We start from the raw sequence: 9162 nt of genomic DNA on the forward strand, positions 1-9162 counted from the left end.
TTTAGAGACATTTTGTAGGCAAAATATAGATGAGATCCCTTTCAGCTGTAATTACTGATTGGAAATAGTGCTTCAGGGAAATTGACCCTTTTTTCCATGCATGAATTAAAGAACTCAAATATCAGTTTACTTGTCATTCTAAAGAGAAAAATATCTAAGGAAAGAGGGAAGGAAGGAAGGAAGGAAAGAAGGAAGGAAAAAGGAAGAAAAAGGCAGGGAAGAATCACTTTTTTTGGAAATAATCTTTAAAGTAGGAAAAATGCAATGTAGAAATAAAAATTACACAGTATTAATTACACATATTCATAATTCAGGTAACAACTGAGGTTTGAAATTCTCTTCATTCATGCATACATGTATAAAGACAGATATGACACATTCTTTTTTTACTCCCACTCCCTCCAGTCTCAACTTCACCCCCCCTCAATCACCCCACCTGGTATAGTCGGAATGTAGTCTCCCCTGGCTGGAAAATTCAATAAAAATTTAATGAGCTAAAGTATTTCCCTTTTCAAAGCAGGATGCCGAGGGATTCTGAGGCCCATTAAATGCAGCAGCTACAGCAGGAGGGAGGGGAGCAAAGAGAGGGTGAGAGTGGGAGAGAGCTGCAAAGCCAGCACTAAATAAATGACGTCACAAAGCTGGAGGTCAGAGGGAAACACCCAATACTGGTCTCATTGGAGAAGAGAGATGCCTCTGTTTTAAGGAGGAAGTCCTAGGGCAGCAGCTATGGTAATGCCCCTTTGGTAACTGAAAGCAAGTTTGTTAGCCTGTTGACTAACAACTCCTCCATATCCTTCAGTAATTTGGATTCTACAAAATATTTATTTAGCCAGTTCAGGATGGGAGGGGTGTGACCAGTGGCGTGGTGGTAAATGTTTAACAACTGGACCACTGGAAAGCATGAAGCACAACTTTTAATTGCTAATCCTGTTTTCTTCAGGCTTCAGACTACTTGACCATACACCTCTAGGATCCTTACCCAGGAATCATTATAAATGAAGATCTCCATTCCATACCCCCTCACGGCTCTCTTGTATGGTAGCCTTGCAGCCTGCAACTCTGCCCACTAGGGTGACTTGTCTTCCATGCCCCCCTTCCCTAGAGTACACCCTGTTGCTGGATTAGTGGCTACAGATATCTACTTGTATATATGGCTTTCTCATAATGGATAGAGCCATCAGTGAAAAAAGCAAAATAACATTCTGTAAAAACCAGGTCTTTACAGGTGGAAAGCTCATTAGACTGGTAGAAGAAGCAGAGTTCCAGTGTCTAGACTAGAGGCCTCAGTTTCTGGAATAGCTACAGCCTGTTTGTGAAGGGCACTAATACCTGAGAGACCTGGGTAAGCATGACTTCAAATGTACCATTTCCATTTAATAATAGAGAACACTGGTGCCCTACCCATCTTGTAAAAAGGACTATCTTGCATCACCCCATTCACGACAGATAACTCTGGATGAGGTGTGATTGTATGACTGTATGCCATCTATTAAATAGCAGCTAGAGACCAGTAACAGTTGAGCAACTACCTTTCAAAAGTGCTATAGTGGTATCAGATTGCTTACTATCACAGGGAGGGGAGAGCCGAGAGAGGGAGGGAGGGATAGAATTAGGAACTTAAAACTTAAAAAAAAAAGACAAAGGTTAAAAATTGTTTTAACCTGTAATTGTGGGGAAAAATAAATTATTTAAAAAATAAATGCTACCTCTTCCCCAGGAAAAAAAAGTGTTATTATAGTGAATAGCCAGGAGGCTAACAATAACTTATTCTGGCCATGTCTTGGTGCCTTCTAAAGGATCCATTTATCCTGACCTTTAACGACTAAGACCTTCAAAAGCATGGGCCTCACAGAAGAGAGCCTTTAGGACAGTCTGTTTTGGATCTTCCAGGGGCGTAACTGATTTTACTTCCCACTCAAGAGTCATATTTGTAGGTGACTTGTTAGGTGGAGACTATTTGGATATCTAGATAGGGAGAGTGGTAGCCTGAAACATCCCATAAACCTCTGAGCTTTGGAGGTAGAGCCAAGATGGTGGAGTGATAGGAAGCAAGAGGTAAGCTCTTCCCTTGGAACTTTTCCTAATAGATCCACAAAATGAATTAGACCAAATGCTGATGGGGAAATCCAGAAAAAGTCATGATGAGCCCTTAATCTAGCCCGGTTTGACATAGGGAGACAGAAACGGTCTGTGAATACTGTCTGTGGATACTGTCCCATGGCAGACCAGAACACATTGCACAGAGAGCACTCCAGGGAGTCCTGAGCACCAGGGCAAAAGACAAATTCTGGGATACCCACAGACCCACACTAGGACACTGCAATAGGAATAGGTGCCAACTAGAAGCTTTCTAGCCCTCTACTCAGTCCCAGTCATAGATCCAGGGTAGAATGAGAAGGGAACCTATGAACCACAGTGGAATTACACGTAGGGAGGCTCTGGGCTGTTCATAAAAAAGGAGGAAGCTCACAAGCCAGCAGCAGCAGAAGTGCTGTGGCTTAGACCTCAGGTACAAAATAGGTCTTGCTTCTAATGTCTAATTAAACCTGCAGAAGGATAATCAGGTTGGAAATCTCAGACCAAAATGGAGCCTACACTTCTGCAGCTCTGAGTCAACAAAGCTTTTCAGCTGGCTGATGGGGCAGAGTCCAGTGGTGGTTTGCTCTTGCTCAAACCCAAACTCAAGTCAGGAACTTGGAGAAGTGGGGGAGGGGGGAGCAATCAGACTTTGCCCTAGATCAGACAATTTTGGGAGCACTGAAAGCTCAAAGCTCCCCAGCCTATCTGTAAGATCCCAGAATAATACAGCACTCAGTACCCCAAGAATGTAGCAATAGGACCAGCCCAGAACCTCCAGACACCTCCAGAAGTGTGCCAGGCCCTAACATCAAGTCCAAATTCAGGAAGTAGGCTGGAAGAATGCTCAAACAAAAAAGAACCCCACCATAACCATTATGGTGACAGGAATGCTTAAGACACAAATACAAGAAGGAAAGAATAACTCTAAACCATCTAAAAGCATTGCCTCAGAGAAAAAAAAAACTCACGGCTTGAGCACAAACTAAACTAGAATTCCTAGAAGAGATGAAGCATTAGTTTTTAAAAAAGAGCTAAACAATATTTTTATTTTACAAATGGAATGTGAGTACTTGAGGAAAAAATTGGAGAAGAAATGGGAACAATGGAAGAAAGAACTGGAAATGGAATTAACAGCTTAGCATAATAAGTACAAAACCTTGCCTAAGCAGCAAACTCCCTGAAAATCTGAGTGAACCAAATAGAAGCCAACGATTCCATGAGGCAACAAGAAATATTAAAACAAAGTCAAAGGTGAAAAAATAAAAGAAAATATAAAATATCTCATAGCAAAAAAACCCCTGACTTGGAAAACTGATAGAGTAGGAAAAATTAAAGATCATTGGACTATCTAAAAGTCATGACCAAAAGAAAAAGAGGAGCCTAAATATCACATTTCTAGAATTATGAAAATTGTCTAGATCTCTTAGAACTAGAGGACAAAGTTGAAATAGACAAAATCTATTGATCACTTCCTGAAATAAGCCCTAGAATGAAAATTCCCAAGAATATCATAGACAAAATCCAGGGATTTCAGGTAAAAAAAAATGATAATTACTGTAAGCAGCCAGAAAGAAAGAATTCAAGGACCAAGGAACCACAATAAGAATCACACATGATTTAGCAGCCACCACCATCAAGGAGCAAAGAACTTGGAATATGATATTTCAGAAGGCAAAGGATATGAGCTTACAGCCAAGAATAACTTACCCAGTAAATCTGAGTATAAAGCTATAGGGAAGAATAATGAATATTTAATGAAAAAGTAGACTTCCAAACATTCCTGATGAAAAAACCAGAGCTGTGGAGAAACTTCAAAATTTAAAATACCAGAGTGGAGAGAAAAATAAAAAGATTTTTAGAAATTAAAAAAAACATAAGCAAGAATGAACAATAAATAAATTGCTTACATTCAAATGTGGGGAGATGATACATGCGTGCCTTTTGATCCCTTTTATCATCAGGGTTCATAGATAGAACCCAATTAGACAAAGCCTGGGAGTAGTTCTAGCATGTCTTAACCTTAAGAATAGAAAGAGGGGGGAAGAAGAAGAATACACTGGGTGGGAGAAGGGAAAGGAAAGTTAAGGAAAATTATCTCACAATTATAAAAACAAGGAGGAAGCGGGGCGGAGAGTGGCAGATACTTGGACCTTACTATCATCTGAACTAGTCAAAAGAAGGAAGAACACACACACACACACATACACACACACACAGAGTTATGTGTGTACAGTGTGTACAGAAATATATATCATTCAACAGGGAAATAGGAGGAAACAGGAAAAGAGAGGAGGAGAGTTTAGGGAGAGATTAGTCCCGAGCAAAACAAGTTCTAGGGATGTACAAAAATATTTTATAGCTCTTCTTGAGGTGGCAAAGAATGAACATCCAAAGGAGTCCATTATATAAATTGGGGAATTGATGAACAAGTTATGGTAACCAAATATCATGGAATACTATTTAGCTGAATTCTGAATGACCAATGAAGATTCCAGATGACTAATGGTGAGATATGCTATCCACTTCCTGATAGAAGAATGAAAGACTCAGAACACAAAATGAGACATATTTTTTAGGATATAGCCAATGTGGAAATTTATTTTGATTGACTATATATGTGTATAATGGTTTTTTGGTTGTTCTCAATGGACATGGGATAGGGAAGAGAGTGAGAAGGCTGATGAAAACAAACTATATATTTGTATTTATCTATAATATTACTATATATCACAATAAATTTACATCATGCTATGTTTTTACATTAGGCAAATAATTTTAATATAATAATTATAATAATATATAATAATATAATATAATAATAATATATAATTGCTATATAATATATATAATTTATACAAACATACGTACATGCAAACTTGGGAATTCTGATCAACACAATGATCAGCACACTTCCTGAGGGCTCATGATGAAACATGCCGCCTACCTCCTGATAAAGAGTTGATAAACTCTTGAGTGTAGATTGAGACATATTTAACTTAGACATGGCCAATAAGAAATTTTTTTTTGCTTAACTATAGATGGTTATAACAAGGGTTTTTTCCCTTTCTCAATCAGGGTAAGACGGGGGGAAGTGGAAGAAAGAGAAAGTTGATCTTTGAAAATAAAATAAAATACAATTAAAACAAGCATATGAGCTTTCTTCTTATATTGTGCAGAAGTGAGTGTAAAGTAGCTTATTCCAGATTATGCTTTGAATCCTCTGGGTTTTACTCATTCCTTGTATTTCCTAAAACTCAACTGACAGGGCTCGACCCTGGAATTTCTTAGAGTTGATTTCCTACCACCATCTGATCTAGGGCCTTTGTCCCTGTGAACTCATCTGGCCCAGTCAACACATCATCAGTATAATGTTGTATCTCAGTACCCCCAGGAAGGGAAGGCTTTCTTGAGTCTCTGCCAACTACAATTTTAAAATGTAGCAATATGAGGGAAAGTTCAGGTAGCCCTGGGGGAGGACAATGAAGGCAAACTAGACTCTTTCCTAGGTGAAAAAAGAACTATTTCTAACTAATTTCAACCACAGGAATAAAGAAAAAAATATTGATGAAGTCAGTAATTCCATACCATTTACGCTCCACCCAGGTCCCTGACCTATTACATTGATGAGGTCAGGAACAGTAATGGGCATAATGACTTTGTTTAGCTGCCTGTAATCCATAGTTAGTGACGAGGTGTCATCTTGCTTCCTCACAGGATTGCTGTAAGGGGCGTGTTATAGCAAAATATTCCAGCTTCCTTTATCTCCATCACTAGAAAAGAAATAGTTTTCCCCCCAGCCCCCACCACAGAGACAGATATTGTTTGATGCTAACTATAGGAGATGGTCCAGGCAACTCTAATGGTTTCCATTTGGTTCTACCCACAATAACCTGAATAGATGTTGCCAAAAGGACTCTTAAAGACACTGACTTCCAAGAGCTCATGGTCCCCTTCCCTTCATGGTCTTCCCTTTGTAACTCAGGTGATAATCCAAATGGAGCAGGAGCTTTAGGGAATGCCTTAGAGCTAAAGGGCCCTTACTGCCCAGTTGGTAGATTGTTTATTACAGTTTTATTTAAGCCCCATAGTCTGGCCATCAATTATGTTCTGATCAACTCTAGGTTTCAGGAGCCTCTCCCAAAACACCCTCTAAGAGAGAGTATCATTGCTTTTTGCCCACCTAGTGAGGTGTCAGGATCTGTGCCTCTGCTAACCATCCCCAAAGCTCATTTGCACCGACAACAGTGTTTGCTTAGGGCATGGGAGTCCTGATCTCCTGATCAAATTTCACTAGTTGATCAGCTCACACTTGTATAGATGTGTGATGAGAGAGACCTATAGCTAAAATCTGATTCCATTCAGATGGGGTTCTACCAAGAAGGCAAAAGTCAGGGATCTAATTGCCCCTGAAGCAAGTTGGTCACAGCCAATTTGTGAGGCAAGCAATAGGGACAGCCATGCAGTGGGGAAAACGTCACACCTTGCCTTGAAGAATCACCACTAGGGAGTAAGGTACAGCTGGAATTCATCTTTATAGAGTCAGGTAATATACAAGTTCCCATCTTAGGTTACCCATAAAAAGGAAAAGGGCAGTCTTCATATGGTGTGTGTAACTGATTCAATTATTAGGTTATTTGAGAATTCTCCAAACTTAGGGAATTCTCCTGTGGAAAGAGGCCCCTCACTGGGCTTTACTGGACCACAATCTTAGCAGCCACTATTCCAATGACTCATCTGGTTGCTATTTGAGTTTCTTAACACCTTCCTAGCACCTTTGTGGTTTTTAGTCTACCTATCCCTTGCTCCCCCAGTGGAAGAAATCACCTTGTAGGGCCATTAATAGGATAAACTAGGTGCTTTTTTAAAATCACATTTCCAAGTTTTCTCCTAACTTCTATGCCCATTTTCCTGTCTCTGGCTCTGATCTCAGCACACTGAAGCTAAATCTCTGGGTTGACATGATGCTTATCTGCCCCATCTGGTCTGTTCCAGCTGTGGCCTGTCATTTGCCCTTCTCTTCAGCAGGGACCTTTTTCACTTTTGCCATTATAAGTTCTATAAATCACCCCTCAGCTATCATTGAATGGCCCTTAAAATCTAGAACTCTGTCTCTAGTTGCTGAATATACTGGCCCAATTACTTTCAATCTTACTATGCTGGCAATCCAACTTCTCTGAGACAGTCAACAACAACCAGGGAATATTAGACCCAGCACTTTCTTTACCTAACTCTCAGAAAGCCTCTTCAAGCACCCACTGAGCTAACTGTTCCGTACAAGTTGGGGCCTGCTCTTCTTTTTATTGAGAGGACTTCCCTTACACCACAAAAAGAACCTTTGCCACAGGGTGCTATAGAACTGAATCTAGCCACTCAGTCATCCTGTCCTCCACATTTGCATTGCCTGTCCCAAACTTTAACCACAGTGTAAGCCATGATGCCATCTTGTTTGAATTACTATGTGGTGGATGAATTTGACTCTAGGCCTAGTAACTTAGGTTCTGTGTTGGAATGAAACGAGATACTTGTAGGCCATTCAAAAGTTTAACAAAAGAAGTTTACTTAGCCATAGGATAGAAATGATAATTGATAAGAATACTGCCAAGTGACATCTCTCAAATCTTTCTCCTCTCCTCAGATGGTACCACCAACCCTGATGCCGGCCCTTATTTCCTTAAGCTTGGACTACTTCAATAGTCTGCTGGTTGGTCTGTTTGTCACAAATTTCTCCCCATTCTGGTTCATCTTCTATTATCTACCAAAGTGATTTTTGTAAAGCTCAGCTCTAATACGTCACCTCCCTAACCAATTTAACCCTAGTAGCCACATATCACTTCCAGCATCAGATATAAAATACTCTGTTTAGTTTTCAAAGTCCTTTACAGCATTTTCTGCTCTCTCTGCCCCTTCCCGTCTTCATACTTCTTACAATCTCTGCTCTCCCCCGCCATCATACTCTTTAATCTAGTGACAGTAGCTTCCTTGCTGTTCCATCAACAAAATACTCCATCTCTCGGTTGTGGACATTTTCTCTGGCTATTCCCCTGTGCCTGGAATGTTCTTCCTCCTCATCTCTGACTCCCGGCTTCTTTTAAGTCAGAGCTAAAATGCCTACCTTCTATAGCTGGTGCCAAACATGCCTGGAAACACTCCCAAGTGTGGTTAGAACCAAGTTAAAATACATTTGAGAAACATTTAGCAAAACAAATAAAAATACAACAGAAATAATATAAATATGTGTTTTTGACAGTATTGTTCTAGAGGAAGCCTTTCTAAATCCCCCTTCATTCTAGTGCCTTGCCTCTGTTGGTTATTTCCTATTTATTCTATATTTAGCTTGTATTGTTTGCATGTTGTCTCTGCTATTAGATTATGAACTCCTCAAGGGCAAGGATTGCCTTTTGCCCTTCTTTGCATCCCTAGCACTTAGTGCAATGCCTAGCACATAGAAAGTGATTTATAAATGCATACTGATTAATCGATTTGATCGGGAGCTTGGATAGATATGTCTTCAGACCTCTTCATCTCCATAAAGAAGCCCATCTGGTCAGTAGGTAAGCATGTGGTAGCTCATATGGTCTTGGAAGAGCTGCCTGGTCCGTAAGGCTTCAACTCCATGTGGATGACCCCATTTATGCCTGTAGGTGACCAGGAAGCCACTTTAATAAGTCCAGAGTTTACCTGGAAGCTGAGTTACAAGAAACCCAGTTTTAGCCTTGGTCCCCTGAGTTAGTCAAAGTCTAGGGACAGCTTTGTAGCCTTTTAGGAAAAAAATAAACTATCCTAACCTATATTTGTGGGGGCAGGGGGATTCCTGGTTGGTAGTGGTCTAATCATAGATGTATTTGACTATTGGAATTAGTACATCTGTGCAACTGGAAGGCATCTAGCTGTTCTAAGACTCATTGAATGACACTCACATTTCCTGCAGTCTATGCTTCAAAGAGAGACATTTTTGTAAGACCATAGAGGCACAGGTGGAAGAGGCTATAGACATGATCTAGACCAACTTCCTCCCCTCCCAACACATATATTTTACAGGAAAAGAAACTGAGACCTATAGACAGTAAATAGCTGAACCAA

Source organism: Trichosurus vulpecula, chromosome 8 (genome assembly GCF_011100635.1).
Source record: "Trichosurus vulpecula isolate mTriVul1 chromosome 8, mTriVul1.pri, whole genome shotgun sequence".
Classification (NCBI taxonomy): Eukaryota; Metazoa; Chordata; class Mammalia; order Diprotodontia; family Phalangeridae; genus Trichosurus; species Trichosurus vulpecula.